Source organism: Leopardus geoffroyi, chromosome C3 (assembly GCF_018350155.1).
Source record: "Leopardus geoffroyi isolate Oge1 chromosome C3, O.geoffroyi_Oge1_pat1.0, whole genome shotgun sequence".
Taxonomy (NCBI): domain Eukaryota; kingdom Metazoa; phylum Chordata; class Mammalia; order Carnivora; family Felidae; genus Leopardus; species Leopardus geoffroyi.
This window is the reverse complement of record NC_059338.1, coordinates 89,035,739-89,053,337: the sequence shown is the minus strand read 5'-3', so window position 1 is coordinate 89,053,337 and position 17,599 is coordinate 89,035,739. Positions and strand designations below refer to the sequence as shown.

The window sequence follows — 17,599 nt, the reverse complement described above, 5'->3', positions numbered from 1 at the left end:
GCATGTTGAAGGGAACCTCATAAGGCTGTGGGTCTCAAGGAGCTATTTCACAAGGCAGAGAAAAAGCAAGCTAAAGTCAAAGATAAGAAAGTTATTATCAGCTGTTTAGGGCTCTCAAATTTTATAGTCATTGTGTATGTTCAGCTTTCAGAGTTTAGAATCTTGGATCAAAATTTAGACAAACTATAGGCATGCAGGTAATGAGTATATGCATTAAGTAACATATATTGGTACACTCAAAAAAGTAAGTAAACGATGTGGGCTGGCTCCGGAGGGGAATTCACGGAATATGTGCCAGACAAAGAGGACCAAAAGGTATTTTTCTGCCAATTAGTGAGGCAGCTTTCACAGATCTTAGGTACTTCCTTTTGTGGTGTGAATTGAAATTCATTTCTTGAGAGTGAAGTCCATATTCACTAAGCCTAGCTTGAATGGGTCTTACAAGACCAGAGGTTACTAGACTGTGACCAACCTACCCTTGAATCCTAATTCTATCTCTTATTAACTCTCTGACCTCTTATGGTCATGTGTATGTTTCTAAATTTCCATTTCATCATCTATAAAAATGGGGATCCTAAGAGCTTACACCCCCAACAGTTACTGTGAGCACCAAAGGGAATTTAATGTACCCTGACTGGCATACATGAAGCCTCGGTGAGTCCTTTCAGTAAATATTTTTAAACATGTATATGGTGGCAGGTGCAAGTGCTCCCAAGATAAGACAAAACACCAGCGGGGATTATTGACATAATCACACAAGCAAATGTCAAATTGCTCTGCAAGCTTATAACAGTGTTTAACCTATTAACAAAGATTTTGTTGGACTGAGGCTAGACACTCTCAGCGTGTATACAGCAGAACTTACTGAAGATGGGGAAACAACACAAGTGAAAAGTAGGAGGAGATACCTTGAAAATGATACTCGCATGTGAGCTCTGGCAATTTCTTTTGTAGAAACCTGCCTTGTTTGTGAGTTAGGCGTCTGAGCTATTATCACATAAAGAAGGCAGCGTAGGATTTTGCCAAAACCTTTGTGCAATCTAGATTGGGTGTGTCTACTTATGACTGCATTTCAGATGTGTGGGGAGGGGTAAGTGACTGATCTCTCTTTCCTCCGCCGCTCGAAGAGAGCAACATTTTTATTATGTCTGCTTTTTTTGAGGATGTAATCTGGTGGCTACCATCATTTTTTTCTTTTATTTTTATGATTTTTTTCCAATAGAAATGAGGACAGGAAGACTGCCCTTCTGAACCTCCTCTCTGTCAAAGGACTTCTAGGGATTTTCAGCATGTGGAGGAAGATCAGAAAGTCTCCGCGGAACTTCTGCCAAGCTGCTGAAGTCACAGACTCTTCCCACACTCCCCTGGGTCTCGTCAATTCTTATCAAGGATTCAGGGGTGGCAGCAGCAGCCTTCCCACTTCAGAAAAGGAAGTGAGTAGAGCAGGGGAAAAGAAAACTAACACTGGGAGGCACAAGGCTCCTATCAAATGTCAACTCATCTGTGTCTGACCATCAAAGAGGCTTAGGTTTGTGTAAAAGTGGGTGTCCAAGCCAGCAGCTCTCAGCTTGATGGGTGCCACAGAGGGGAATGTTTATTTCTGTGCCCATGTTGCAGAAGTCGGGTAGTTGGGAACCAGAAATTAAGGGGAATTTGTTGAGTCAAATTTGCAAACCGTTTGACCTTCCTTAGCTCTGTCTTTAAAACCTAGTCCCATTCATTCAGCATGTTAGGTGCCTGCATAGCTAACAAAGCCCAGCATCCTGGCTTGATACACTGAAGGCTTCTTGGAGGGCTTACAAAGCATTTTGAAGAGTTAAATGTAAATGAATCAGGAACACATGGATTCAATTTCCCTGGAAATTCACATGTGCTTGGAAATGAAGGGGGGCAGTGTCTGGCCAAATGTGCTTTGATTTATCTGACCCCAAAATATATCCCTCCCCTCTCCTTTCCTCCCCTCAGAATCATTCAAAACTTTGCTTAATGTCAAACTATGGCTGGGTTCTTGAGACCCTTGAATCCTGGAGTGGTTTGAGTTCCTGGAGTTAAAAAGGGCATTCAGGGAGCCTTATTCCACCACCCCCTGCCCTCCAACTAAAGGAAAACCATCTCACATGGTTTTCTTCTATTTAATAGGGTTACATTAAAGCAAGGATGTGATGATGTTGGTTCAATCACAAAGCTAACCACCTACTGCGCATCATTTCTGCCAGTAAAACTCAGGTTTGCTTTTTCTAGGAAACCACCACTAGGATAAAGGAGCAGAATTATACAACCATTGCCATCATCATTGCCATCATTATCATCATACACCTAAAGTTTTGTTCGGGTGTGGAGTTTCAGAACACCTTTTAAAATAATTATCACTTTTAATAGCCATAACTGTCCCTTGCATGGAGTGTTAAAGATTGTTTATAACTGCCTAGAATTATCTAGAACCTACTTAGGGCTATCAGGCAGAGGGATCCCTTAGTAGGGGACCTAGGGGCTGGCCGATAGAGTCTGGTAAATTTGCATCTCATAAGTTTGACTAAGAGTACTTTAGACACAACTGTTCTGGTCCCCTCCTTTCTCAGAAATTTCCGATAGAGAAGAGAAGTTAGAAATTCAACTTTTGACCTTAAAGTCTTGTCACACACTGGAATCAAGCTGTGGTTTGTCAAAGGCTAACATCAACTGCAGTAATTACTCGGATAATCAAGAAGCAGCTGGACCTATACTTTGGGTCCCTTGTCAGCATTAATTGATTTTACCTTGTCCTTTTGCTCCCTCTTGGGCCAGTTGGAGACCACTACCTATTTAAGCATGTACTTCTTCCTGGCTGGCTTTCTACCTACCCACCTAGTTAACATTGTTCCTTGGTGTCTTTGGAAATGTTTCTTCCCATAGGTTGCAGATTTGTCCTGTGACGATGTTTGCGTGTGGTGACCACCAGAGGGAGCTACTTAATGACCTTAATGATGGAGTGACGGCAGAGCAGGAAGAAGGTAAGGGCAACTTCTGGCTGACTCTCCAAGGGTATCATGGACAGTTCTCAGCTATTCTTGCTATGCCTCAGCCATACTTACAGCTCTTTTCCTACTCCTTTTTCTCTTCTACCTACATACTCCTAGCATGTTGAATGACTAGCTCCTCCTAGGTTCCTTAAAGCTCTGGCTTAAATAATCACTTTTTTTCAGAGAGGCCTTCTCAAATCACTCTATGAAATGAAGGTCCCAGACTCCTCCCAACTTTTACCTGTAATGTATAATCCTGTTTGTTTCCTTAATAACATATCATGATATGTGATGACACTGTTTACTGTCTTTTCAGCTAGGGCTGAAATCTCTTGCAGCTAGGGGTAACTTCTGCCTTGTTCATCTGTTTCCGCATACCTAGTAGCTGCATACCGTAGCTGATCAGTAAAAAATTACTGATTGATGGATTATTCTAGTGAGCAGTCCAAATGTTGGGGGGGGGAGATCAAAAACCAATCATCATAGTGAGCAGTGACTATCCTTATACATTTTTTTAAAAAGACAGAGTATCTTATCCACCATTTTTACATATATAAAGTAAGAGTCAATATTTATAAGGTGACCTCTCTTAACCATGTGCTCTGTGAAATGTTGGGATAAAAGGTGGAACTTCACATTTTCTATTCATGGCATCATAATTCAATGTTGTAGTATGTGAGGAAGGTTGATATCTCACAAGTCTGATGAAAGTGTCGAGAGGGAAGCATGAAAATAGTACCAGCTACAATGATGGTAAATTCCTATGTGAAGGAAGTGGTCACAAGTCCTATCGAACAAACTTTTATTGAGTTCTGCAAGAGTGTGCAATTAGCTTGTTATTCATTTATTTTAAAAGATCCTTTTAAAGTTCATTTATTTATTTTGAGAGAGAGAGCGCGAGCAAGCAGGGGAAGGGCAGAAAGAGAGAGAGGGAGAGAAAGAATCCCACGCAGGCTCCATGCTGTCAGTACGGATCCCAATGTGTGGCTTGATCCCAGGAACCTGAGCCACAATGAAGAGTTGGACTTTTACCCGACTAAGCCACCCAAGCACCCAATTAGCTTGCTATTTAAATAATGATTATTTTTACCCTAGATGAATGCATAAAAAGGATTAAGATTTTCAAAGATAAATGAAAAATCAGATCTTTTCCCTTTGGGTACATGAAGAGATAAAGAAAAATAAAATCAAAGAAAATAGGAAAAAATGACAGGTCGAAGATTATTTCACTATTCAAAATGTATACCATAAATTTTTTGATATTGTGCTAAAGTTGGTTGTAAGTTTTGTTCTGATTTTCCTAGCAGCCAGTGTAATGAGTAAAATATGATTTAGTATGTGATTTATAGGCAGGGCCAGCTACATAATTTGCTGGCTCCAGTGCAAAATGAAAATGTGGGGCCCCCTTATTCAAAAAGCAGGAAAAATGCCATTAAATGTAATAAAACATGAAACTTTTTCCTTTCTTCCACGCTCTCACTCTAGACCTGTCATGGTGTTTTTTATTTGTTATTTAATGGCTCGCTCCCTCGGGCATGGGAATACTGGCTGGTGAAGCAGACTCAACAGGACTGGGAGTGTTTCCCACCCCCCAACTGACCCCCACTTGGCTTACTTGCCCACCTGCTGCTGGGTCCTCCTTCCTGCAGCCATAAGACCTATATACTATGCCCTCTTTGGGGGCAAGAAAAACAGTCTGCTCTTCCCACAGCCTGCTGCCCCCACCCACCAAGAATAGGCATCCCCCAGAGGACTGAAAATCCTTTGCTAGGGTGTGATCAGGACCCAGACAGGGTGTGAGCAAGAGGTTTGCCCCACCAAGCACATGAACCAAGCATCACAGTAGAGACCACCACTGCTGTGTCCCAGCCTGAGACACCACAGGGTCTACATCATCTGACCCCTTCCTTCTCCATGGCCCAGGCTTCTGCACAAACCCTCCCTGGGTGCATAGTGCTCACCGGCCTGGGAGAGAGAGGCCAGGCAGTGCCTGGGGTGCAAAGGAGCAGGGTGCAACAGCAGTATCTGGGTGGGCCTAGGAAGGGGAGGTCAGCTGGGCCCAAGGTCAAGAACCCGTCTCAGGGAGGCAGGAATACATTGGGGGCGGGGGGGGGGGGGATGCTGCATGTGAGCTGAAGCTTCAAGCTTAGTGCATGCTGCATTGTCCCAAGCTACTTCATGTACAAAATATAAATTTAAAAATAAAATTCTTCAAAATTTCAAAACAGTGAAAAGCATTAAAATCCAAGCAAGGGAACTTTTGAGGATAGGGCCTCAGTCACATGAAGTTGACCCCATTTATAGAGTCTGTAAGTTAAAAAGAAAAAAAAAAATCCTAGTTGCCAAAGGGAAATGCGTCTGACCTTGACACTGAGACCTGAAGACTCAGAGAAATTTCTCATCGAGGTCTATGTAAAGAAGACATTGTGTGATATAATTGGCAATGCAATTAATGCAATAAAACTGTCATTCTTAAGTACCTACTGTTAACCTTAAAAATAAAACTACCAGTTATTTTACCAGCAAAAAAAAAAAATGAGTTTATTAGGAAACAGGGAGTTACAATCTAAGAAGAGCAAGCTATGGCAGAACCCTAGGCGAGTCTAGGGAACAAAAGGAGAGGAATGCTCTTTTATAGAGGAAAGGGGGATGTTGGAAAGACTGTTATAAGCAAAAAAGTCCATTGATGTAAACGGGCAGTTCAAAGTATACTGGCCTCTCATTGGCTTAGTTGTGACTGGCTCTCACTAGCTGGACTGTTGCTGGGCGAGGAGGAAAATCTTTCTTCCTCCTGCTGGGGTAGTAAGTCAGTGGCTGGTTACAAGGTAGGTCTCTTCCTGTTGGGTCTGCAACCAAGTGGTAGGGTGTGAGAGCTCCCCCTGCTGGCTTTCCGACTCCATTTTAAGTGAGATTTCCTCGTAATTAATTTTCACACTACTATGCGTCGTCATTGTACTTACTTTACAGTTTGGAAGAGCAGAAAACAAGGACGTAAATAAAGAAACTAAAAATCCCCATTCCACAAGCTGTAGGAAATGCTGGACTGCTTTTCCAGACTCCAGCCAATGCCTTTTCTTCTGCACTTCCCTACCCGTGGTTCTGTCATCATCCCACTTTGCATTTCAGCTCAAAGTCTCCTCTCCTAAGGAAGACTCTCCTATTCTCCCAACTAGACCAGGGACCTTTTGCACTCCTCATATTCCCCTCTATTTTAACTTCATGGCACTGTTCACAGAGTTTGTAATTATGAATTTGTTCATATTGTCATTTGCTTACGCTCTACTCGCCCCTGGCTAGACTGTAGGCTCAGAGCAGCAAGGTGTGCTTTGTTCTGCCTCCATCACATGTGCCTAGCGGCTGGCACGGTTATCCTAGTATTCCTGCGTCTCTTTGCCACGGGTAGATTCGATTTAAAAATACTGTATTGAATGCACACTTACTTGGTGCCAGATACATGGCTGCATCCTGGGGATAAAATAATGAGCAAGACTCATGATCCATGTCCTCAGAGAAGAGTCTGTTCCTCTCCAAACTTCCTTGACAATTTTTGCCTGCGATCTCTTTGCTCCAATCTTATACTTCACTTGTTTTTTGAACAGAGTCCGTGTGTTCCGCGTAATTCTTTTGATCCAAATGCCATCCTTCCAGATATTCCCTTTTACTCCTATTTTTTAAACATCAGATTGTCTTCCATGTTGTAAAAATGTCTAGGAGCCTCCCCCTGGCAAATATATTCTGCTCTTCAGTAGTTAGAGACTTTAATAGAGTATGTGTTATACTGCCTGAAGACTACAGTTGTCCTCCCTCCGCCCCCAACCACCACCTTATCCACAGAAGATATTTTCTAAGACCTCAGTGGATGCCTGAGACCACAGACAACACTGAGCCCTATGTATATTATGTTTTTTTCTAGACATACATACCTATGATAGTTTAGTTTATGAATTAGGCACAGCAAGAGATTAACAAATAATAACTCCTAACAGAATAATTATAGTGATATACTGTAATAAAAGTTATGTGAATGTGGTCTCTCTCTCTCTAAGTATCTTACTGTCCTGTACTCATTCTTCTACTTGTGATGATGTGAGGTGATACAATGCCTACACGATGAGATGAAGTGAGGCAAATGATGTAGGCACTGTGACTTAGCGTTAGGCCACTACTGACCTTCTGATGACTTGATGGAAGGAGGACAATGTGCTTTTGGACCACCATTGACTGGGGGGGTAGCTGAAGCCACAGAAAGCAAAAGCATGGATAAGGTACATTTCCCAAACTCCCTTGCAGCTGGGTGTGGTCGTGTCCTTCATTCTCACCAGTAAGTGGGGGGAGATGACTACAGCTTCAACATCATGTACTTAAAAGGAAATCGTTTGCTGTCCACTTCAAATTTGTTTGCCTCTTACCTTGGTCTGGAATGTGAACAATTATGGTGGAAACCTCACTTCAATCATGCACGCAAAAACAAGTCTCCAGGAAAAGAAGATAAGGTCAGTATTTGGTTACCCTTGTATGCTAATACAGAGGACTTAGTTTAAATCATAGTATTTAACGTGCATGTTCATAAATAAACGTGCTCCTTTATTTATGGATGTACTATCTTTATGCAGTTCTCTCTCACGTTAACTGCAGTCCCTAATTACACATTTTTTAAAAAAATGTAGAACAAATTGTTCTACAAATTGGACCAATGTCAGAATCCCAAATTCTATTTTTTGAGAAAGGATGATAGTTAATCAACTGGTAGTTGAAATTAAAAATGGAATCAGTTGAAATTACCTGGAAATAGAGTCTCTCTCCTTTTTCAGCAGGAAATGGGGACGAGGAATCAGTCACATACCTGAGGTGCTCCTAGAGCAGAGGAACTTGACCAATAATGAATGCATGTACCTGAAATACCACCCTGAAACAGCATGGATTTTGGTTATCCAAACATGGATAACCCTCAGGATTGCATGTCTGAGGGCTAGACAGAAAGGCTTATTGGTAAAATGGCAAGTCTTTGGGGATTCTCTTTTCTTCTCTCAGCCTCTGAAGAAAGATGTGACTAACTCTAAACACCAGGAATGGCCTTTCTTCCCGTATCATCTCCCATTAGCAACACTAGATCATTGAGTATAGTAATTTAAAACCCTAGACTCTTAGATCTGAACTCCACATTTTTCAAAGTAGGAAAACGATGGAGAGAACAAAGCATCTTTGATTTTTTTGCCAGATTTTTCAACCTATCAATCTTATTTCATAAAATAATTATCAACTTCACTGTTCCAGAGCAGATCAACCAATAAGAGATCCATAATTTTTTCTACAGAAGGGACAGACTCCCTGGAGACAATTGGCTGAGAACTTACTTACCAATGAAACATTGTATAAATTTTAAAAAGCAACATCACTTGAAAGAAATAGAAGTATAGGAATACTTTCAGCTAAGAGTCATTCCCCATAGAAGAGCCTTTCACAGATAGAGGCTCTCATGCAAGAAAATTTTCAACTTTTCACAGATAGAGGCTGTCATGCAAGAAAATTTTCAACTCCTTCATTTTCAAAATTTCAAAACTCCTTCATTCTCCTAGTCTTAAAAATTGATGTTCTCTTTCTGTCTCATGCTCCTCTCCCCTCTTCTTATACTCTCGGAAATATTTGATGCTAACATCCCCTCTGACTCCTTTCTTTCAACTGGCTTCTGATCTAAGTTCATCCTCTAAAAAGTAACTTATAAGGCCCTTTGTGATCTATCCCCTGCCTCTGTTTTTATTCATTCACAACCTGCCACTCTGCCAAGTACGTTCCCTGCCTTTCTTCCTTGGCAGTTTCTTTAAATGTGTTCTTCTCTGCTCTGGAAGACCTAAAGGCACCCTCACTTCCCACCCACTGCTTTGGCCCCGATACCTTTATCTGGCAAATTCTTATTTGTTTTCTAAATCTTGGTTCTTCTTCTTGCTATTGTCTCTACCCTCCCTCCTTGCCCCAAATCCTTTCTGTAAGTTCTATATCTTGACAGTTTTATGTATATGGTCTCCTACGTCAATCGCCATCGTTGGTTTACTGTCTGAGGCCTTTCACAGACCTTAAATAAGTTGACAGCTTGGAGATGTAAACCGATCTTTTTATTCATAAGTTTAAAACAGTGCCTTCACATATAGTAGATGTTCAATAAGTGTTGAGTTAGGAGGTAAAGAGCTGAAACAAAACCTGGCATAATATTTTTACATTTCTCTAATTATACTCTTAATTCAGGTTGTTACCAAATGTCAATCTGTGGAAGAAAAATTAGAATCAAGCCTATTACAGCCAAGTATTTATCTTCCTCCTGGTTTCAAACTTCTTTTAAAAGAGGAATTAGCAGTTCTTTAATACAACAGCACTATAATCCCCTTTCCAAAAATGCCAGAGGTCACCTGGAAATAGAATGGCTGAGCAAGGATTAAAATGTAAGAATAGGGGACTTTGGCTAAGTTAACTGGATCACTGCATCCATGTCCTTGTTAAATATGCTTTGTGGACCATGACAAGAAAGCATGGTGGGGGGTCATGGGATGAAGAGCTTAAGAAGGAAAGAAGGTTTATTGATTGATAGTAATCAATTCATCTTATACTACGCTTCTTTTCTTCTGATCGCCCCACTTATGTTCTTCAACCTGATAACCTTCATTAACGATAGACAAAAGTCACATGTCTCCAGATATTGTGATTGTTATTTTTGTTACAGAGGCACTCTATTCAGATCTCTAAATACTGGCAATCCCCCATGTAAATAAAAAGAAAATCCCCAGAGTTTTTAAAAAGAGTGGAGAGAACTTTAAATTTTCTTGAAGAATGAAAGATGATATGAAATATCTGTTTCTTCTTTGGAATTAACCGTTTGTATCTGCCAAAGGAGATATTTACCTACAGCCCATGATTTTCCCTTCCACTTATAGACTGAAATCTCAGGTAAAATCCACAAAAATTATTGCTCTAGTTTATTGGTTTATCATAGTAAACTGGGATAAAATGGTGACATTTTGTTGTATTATTTTGAAAAAAATTTTTTAAATTTATTTACTTTTGAAAGAGAGCTTGTGAGTGGGGGAAGGGTAGAGAGAGAAGGAGAGAGAAAGAGAAAGAGCACAAGTAGGGGAGAGGGCAGAGGAAGAGAGAGAGAACCCCAAGCAGGCTCCCCACTACCAGCACAGAGTCTGACCCGGGGCTCGAACCCATGAACCAGGAGATCATGACCTGAGCTGAAGCCAAGAATCAGATGCTTAATGGACTAAGCCACACAGATGCCCCAGTGATAACATGTTGCATAGATAACAACCTTGGCTTATGTCTTGGTGAATCTCAGTAGACTTCAGTCAAAGAAGGGAAGTGAACTAAAGGAATGAGTACTTTATGCAACATATTCTGCTGGGAATCTGAGCTGAAATCATGAGACATAGAGACAGACAAAGTAGCTGCCTGATAACTATCTTTTATTTACATTGAGCTGGGCCATAATTCTTTTTGAGTTCCTTGAAGTCCCCTGAATCATCAAATAGAGCTTCCATTTTCTTAAACTTACTTGAGTAAGTGGTTATAAACAAATAGCAAAAGAATTTAGTGTGCTTAACAGTCTTCTTATGTTCTGAGGGAAGAATTAGGCACTTACTAACTATGCCGGAGACTATGCTTGGAACTTTAGATTTTATATACATATAAGATAAATATTAAAATGTACATAATGTATTTCAAAAACTTTACTTATAAGGTAGGCACTATTAAGTCCATTTAACAGAAAAAGGAAATGGAATTAAAAGATATTAAGTCACTTTCTCAGGGTCTTCTATCTTGTAATTATGGGAGATAGAACTCAGGTCTTTTTTTAATCTCACAAAAAATTTGTCCAAGTTCTTAGCGCCATCACAACGGGAAATCTTTCAGGAAATAAAAAGACAATGAAAAATATACAGAGAATGGAAGGAGTAGTGAATTTTACTTTAATTAGCATTTAGAAAAATTAAGCCCGTTCTTCTAGACATAAAACAGACCTAAATTGTGCGGTTGGGGGTGGGAGTGGGGAGAAGATTAAGAAGAGGAAGAGGAAGGAGAAAGATGAAGAAACAAGAATGGTCCCATGATGGAAACTTTACTGAATTAAAGTACTGAGGGGATTACCAAAGCTGAATTTTTTGAAATGTACTCTTTGAAAACAAATAGAGCTAAAATGCTTCACTCACTTAAAATTGAATAATAAAAATAGTCAACAAAACCAACTGATGCTTTAACTTCTACCTTTACTCATTATACTTAATGAAGCAAAACCAGGTCCCTGTATGAATGATTTAAACATACCCAATCTAGTGCTTACCCTATCTAATTTCCTTCTTAGGATTTTCTTGTTGTAGGGTCCATAACTCCTGAGCCCAGATTCTTAAGCTGTTCCTTGCTTGCCTTGAAATTCTATGTACTTGCCTCAAGATCAGTGTTCACATCAGTGAAATTTAGCTCCACATATTTGGCTTGGTAATGTAGTAACGAAATACACAGGAGCTATGATCATTTGTGCTTAGGAAACATGAGGTTTTGCAAAGTTAAACAGTTTTTAATTTTTCCTTGATTATTAAGTTACAGAACTTCTCCAAGTCCATTCTGAATCTTCACATGCAGGACCTCTCAAGTGTTTTGATACCAATTTCTTCTTTTGGAGGAAAAGCTCATGATACTTGTGTTTGGGGAGACATCTAATGAGAACTCTGTTCTTGACCAAGATTCCATAAAACGTGGACCTGGGACTACCAGTTGGTATTCATATCTTGCCTGGATATTTACTACTGTCTTTTCCTGTGCTACTTTTTAGGGTTGACTTCCACCAGGGAAGGAAATATGGCAACCATTATCCCTTCTCAGACGTTAGTATCTTGCTCTGTAAAAATCCCTTTTCTTCCCTGAGGATCCGAAAGACCAGAAATATCCAAAGTGGCTTCTTTTCAGTGAAAGTTTGAGGATTTCTTTTTTAAAGTCAATGAAATATAATAGAAAGACATTTTTTCGAAATCTGTTAGCATCAATTGGTAATATTGTGTCATCCAACTTGTTACTTAACCTTTCTGAGGCTTACATTTCCTATCTGGGAAAACTACATCCTGGGAAAACTACATCCTGGGAAAACTACAACATAGGACTGTAGTAGGAATCTACAATGTAGTGAATTCTTTCATGATATATCTAGGCATCACAGTTCCCTTCTTTCTTACTCAGTCTCCTGCGTGTCTCAGTGTATTATGTCTTCCTGGACTGATCTTCCAGAAATCTGAATCACACCCAGTACATGTATTCCCCATTGGTTAATGTCTGTCTTTGCAAATATTACCTTACCAACTTGCATGTGGAAAAAAAAATTAACCGGATAATGAAAACTAAGTGAAGAATTCAGACATTCAAAACAAGGTCTTTGACCCCAAGGAACTTATATTTGGAGTTACAAACATTTTGACAAATTCGTATATAAATGGTATTAATAGCACAAGGCAGTTAACGATAGAGAAAGAATAGAAGTGAAGATAAATGGCTATAAACTTTCAGAGGAGTGAGAAAATGAGGAGGTAGGACCCGAGTTTTGAATTCTTGAAAGGGTATGGTCTTCCCATGGAATCTGCAAGGCTCTTGAGAAGTTTGAGAGTGATGATGGAGATTGTTTAACCTTACTATGCTTCTTCAGTGTGCACATTTTGGGTAGATATTTCTGCCCCTGAAGCATAGTAAGCTTCTGGCTGGTCTGGATCTGAGTTCTTAGCATTGATATGGTCATAGGTAACAGCTGGAGAAAGGGAGGCTGTGGGGAGTCCCACACAGTGGAGAAGCAAAAGTATGCCTGAGATACTCATAAGATTATAACTATATTCCAGCCACTCCACCAGCCTCAGAGAGATCCATGTAGGTTGTTTTTCATCTTTATCTGGTTTCCTAAACATAGAAAACATAGGTAAGGTTATGGAGAAGAGTTTGGCTCTAGCTGGCAACCTGAATATTTCCTAGATCTAGTTTAAAATACAGAAACAAAATGAAACCTTGGAAAACAAGAATGAAAAGACTCAAAACAATGGAATTTTAGAAGTCTCCTCAGAAATAAGTCATGCTAATTTAATGGAACAATAATATGCTTTTAAAGTTAAGAGCCATAACATATGGCAGGGAGAGCATGATGCCAAAGGAAAACTATAAAAAGGCCTGCCATTCACCAAGTCGTCACTAGAGGGGGTGGTTGCACACAGATAGCATTCACTTCCTGGGCAAGTAGTTGGCCCTCCTACTGTGAAGATTTCCCACCTCCACTAGCGGGTCACAGCTCTTTGTTGCCATGGGAACCCCTAAACAAGGGGTAAATATGTCGACAATAGCCATAGACAATTTTATTTTTCATCCTTTTTTAATGCATGGCAGTCTCCGAGCACTCCATCTGCAGCCTGATGTTGCTCACTGGCCTGTTAAGTCTGGGCAGCACAAGCCATCCATTATTGCTAAATGGTATCACAGCACGTAGCTCTGTTCACACACTGTGGTGCATTGTAAAGGTCCCTGCTCTGTGGAGAGAAAACCTCTTTTTTTTCCCCCTCCCCTTTTTCCCTAGCTTGCTCCCCCTTCCAAGTGCAGCTGAATCTTCAAATGTGGATAACTCTTGAGTCTGTCTGTATCAGGCTAGTAGACATTCACAATGATTAAGCGTGGAGAAAGCCAATTTAATTTGGGGAAAAGAAGAATTGAAAAAGAGGTAAAACATTTACTCAAAGGTAAATGTTTGGGGTGGTTGGAAAGTAGTTAAAATAATTTGACTTACTAAAGCATATTCTTCTCAATGAAGTTTGTGATAGAATTAAGGGTAACAATTAAGGCCACAGCCAAGCTTGTATAAAGACAGTCCACTTTGTAGGAGACACAGCTCTAAGTCATTAGGAAGAGCCATAGCCAAGGATGTAAACTAGGCAGAGAATGGGGCTGTGCTACCAGTAGCAAGTTTCCTTATTATCTATGCCTTGACTTCTGTGGTTGTGCCCATTATTTACTGTGTACCTACTAGGTATTATGCACTCCTCTGGATACAAGTATTAGTGGAGATGACTCTGCACCTGTGATGCTTATGGGCAAGGGCACTTTTATCCTCACAGAACTGGACCTGATCCAAGGGCAAAATAAGGTTGCTGTGGCAATAACAGAGATGCCTAACTCATAGTTAGACCTCTCCTCTCCACCAGGCCCTCTTCTCATATAAAATGAAGTCAGTCCCATGGAATGACTAGGAGGAGAAGCAGGGCTTTAGACTTGGTTCTCGAGGTCAGGAACCAACTCAGGGGGATCACAGAAGCACCCTTGGTGTATATGTTGGTATGTGGCACTAAATAAATTTGTGCTCACTAAGTGAAAACCTAGAGGAATGGATGGATGGATGGATGGAATAATTAAATGAGTGAAGCATTTTGAGGATCCTTAATGGATTTGTTTAAAATGGAAAAATATTGAATACTCATTGTATCATAGAATGACAAACCTGGATAAAAAATAAAAATATTCAACATTCAGTCTTTAATTTTTGCTTAATTTCATAAGTTTTACCTTTTAGTGACCTAAAATTTCTTTTATCACTCTAAACATCAGAATATTTAAATCATGGCACAAATATCCATCTTTAGAATGGTAAAAATTCATGTGTAAATTATTAAGAAGAAGAAAGAAAATTATATAATTGGCTGTCCAGTTTCTGGGAGGGGTGTTCTAAATGCCATTCCTGTAGAGAATTGCTGGCCTTTCCTTGAAACTTCCATTGACAATCTGAGTTCCTGGCACATGGGAAATTCCCATCTCAGACTGAGATTTCCCAGAGAACACAAAACTAAGAAGGGTGGAGGTATCCTTGGATTGTGGGCCATTATCATCCAGCCATTGATGCTACTGTGATAATGTTGGCCAGTGTTGGCTTTTTCCTAAAAGGGCCTCAGGATATCTACTTAACTGGAAACACACTCGGCAGTTATAGCCAAGAAGGGCGACCTTTCCCCAAATGGTTCTTGTTTTGTGATTCAGCATGTGAGTCATTTGATTAATAACAACTTCCTTTCTGTCCCAGACACCCCTTGGGAAATTTGGATCTCTTCTGATTTGGGGAGGAATCCCCAGGTCAGATGCTAAGACTTCAGGTTTGAGATATTTTGCCAGTAGAAACAGAGATGATGGACAATTGCTGTAGCTTACTAAACTACAGAGAAACTGATAGTATCATGGTAAGAAATCACATTTTGACATCAGAAGGTTGCCTGTCTTACAGGACAATTTTGAAATGTTTGCAGAAGAATGTCGTGCTACTACACTGATGGAAACAAGCACATGTGACTGTTCAGAGTGGAAAAATCCATTCATACATTCATACATGTCATGGACTTTGCCCCGCAGCATTTACTCCACACCTTCCTTTTTGTATAGGAACCATAGGGTTGAGGTAGAATGGACTCACCACCAGTCCTAAGGGTGAGAAGTGCATAAGCTAATCCTACCCCTCTTGGGACAATACTTTGGTTAAAAATAAGCACTTAACCGGATTTAAGTTAACCATGACAGGGGCACCTGGGTAGCTCAGTTGGTTGTGTCCGACCCTTGATTTTGGCTCAGTTCATGGTCTCACGGTTTGTGAGACCCATGTCAGTCTCTGTGCTAACAGCGCAGAGCTTACTTGGGATTCTGCCTCTCCTCTCTCCCTTCACTCCCTCCCTCTCTCTCAAAATAAATCAATAAGCTTTTAAAAAAGAAAAAAGTTAACCAGGACAAGATATTTTCCTTGTCCTAAGAAACCTAGATCATTCCCATCAGCATGAAGCTAGCAAGTGTTCCATGGGTTAAAGAAAGATTTTTTTTTTCCCTGGGTACAGAAAAATATGTACGAAGCTCTGAAAATTGCAGACAGCCATACTGTAGCCACTTGAGGAGCTCAGCCTTAGCATGAGTTCACGGGAAGAAAAGGAACCTGGAAAGAAGCTGGTTAATCAACAGGCTCCTGGATTAAACCAAGATTGTTGTGCTATATTCTTTTTATATAAGCTGATATATTTCCTTTATTATTGAGACCATTTTGAGTTGGGTTTTCTATTACTACTAAAAGAGAGAATGCTTACTGATAAGATCAATTAATTGGTCATTCAATCATTTATTCTCTAAATATGGACTGTTTACTAAGTCATAAAGAGAGGTTATTCTTTCCCACCACGAGTATAGTGTATACTGAACAGGCATACAGAGAAATGGAAAATAAATGTGTAGCATGGTGAACGCTGGATGCAGACAATAGATCCAAGGCCTAGTGGGAGCAAGGAGAAAGTACCCTAACATATGCCTTGATGGAGGCAGTCAGGGGAGCTTCTTGGAGTAGATGGCATTGAGATAGTGATTAGAGCAAGAGTTGGAAATAAGGCAAGTTGAGGGCAGTCCAGAAAGAGAGAAACACGCCTACAAAGAAAATTAGGCACAAGAAACCATGGCTTATTTGATATAGTATATATAGCACAAAGAGCAAGATAGGGGAATGGCCACAGATGAGGCTGGACAAATAGCCAGGGCTAGATGTTAAAGATCTTTCATTTAAGATAGAAGGAATTTTTGCTTGTTGTGAGGAGAGCTATTAAAAATTCTGACCAGAGTTTCCATTTTTAAACTACATATTTTATGAGTTCTTAGCCTCTATATGATGGAGAGTAGTAAATCACTGTGGTAAAGAATATGGGCTTTAGAGTAAAACTCTGGTCTTAAATTCTGGTTCTGCTCCCTCCCAGTGTCTTGGTTTTCTCATCTGAAAAATGGGTGCAATGGAGTTGTTACGAGATTTAAAGAACTTCTCAGGATAGTGGCAGGTGTATGGTATACTAATAATATATAATGATTTTATCTAAATTCCCTCTTGCTGATTTCAGTTCCTAACAATATTATGAATAAGGTCCTTTGGCCCGATGAACAAACTAATGTATTAAAAAAGCTGTCCTCCTGCTACGTTGTTATATAGTGTATAGGTCTCAAATCTGCGACTTTGCTTTAAATGTTGGACATCCATTGTTTCATGCAACTTAGTGAACTCTTTGTCCAGGCTGTTAACTTTCAGTTCAGCTATTATTATGTTTCTGGAGTGATATGTGCATACCAATATGTAGGGTAGCCCATTTAAAATTCATTTTTTATGTTTATTTATTTATTTTGAGAGAGATGAGAGTGAGCAAGGGAGGGGCAGAGAGAGAGGGAGAGAGAAAATCCCAAGCAGGCTCCATGCTGTCAGCTCAGAGTCTGACATGCGGTTGATCTCATGAACTGTGAGATCATGATCTGAGCCAAAATCAAGAGTCAAATGCTCAATCAACTGAGCCACCCACACACCCCAGTAGGGTATCCCTACTGGGATATATTTAAAGGTAAAGTGAAGGTATTATACACTTTGCCCCAAAATAATGTATCTCGTACACTAAAGATAAGATAAAAGGTAAAGATATAGTAAGAGGTGTGGAGTAGGACACCCATAATAGTTTATGACAGTTCTATGAAGTAAGCAAAGAGAGTTGTCCACGTTAAGATTTGTCTGAGTGGAATAAAGGAATCTCGATGTATGAGTG

At 40.0% G+C, this 17,599-nt stretch overlaps 1 long non-coding RNA gene across 2 annotated transcripts in view; it reads left to right on the top strand.

Moving 5' to 3' along the window:
• Positions 1–1,228: 1,228 nt before the first annotated feature.
• LOC123585527 overlaps positions 1,229–17,599 on the top strand; it is a 130,752-nt gene continuing 114,381 nt past the window's right edge. For both annotated transcript variants that reach the window (XR_006706265.1, XR_006706264.1), the window contains exons 1-2: positions 1,229–1,433; positions 2,893–2,990. This is a non-coding gene — a long non-coding RNA (uncharacterized LOC123585527). The remainder of the gene's footprint in view (positions 1,434–2,892; positions 2,991–17,599) is intronic.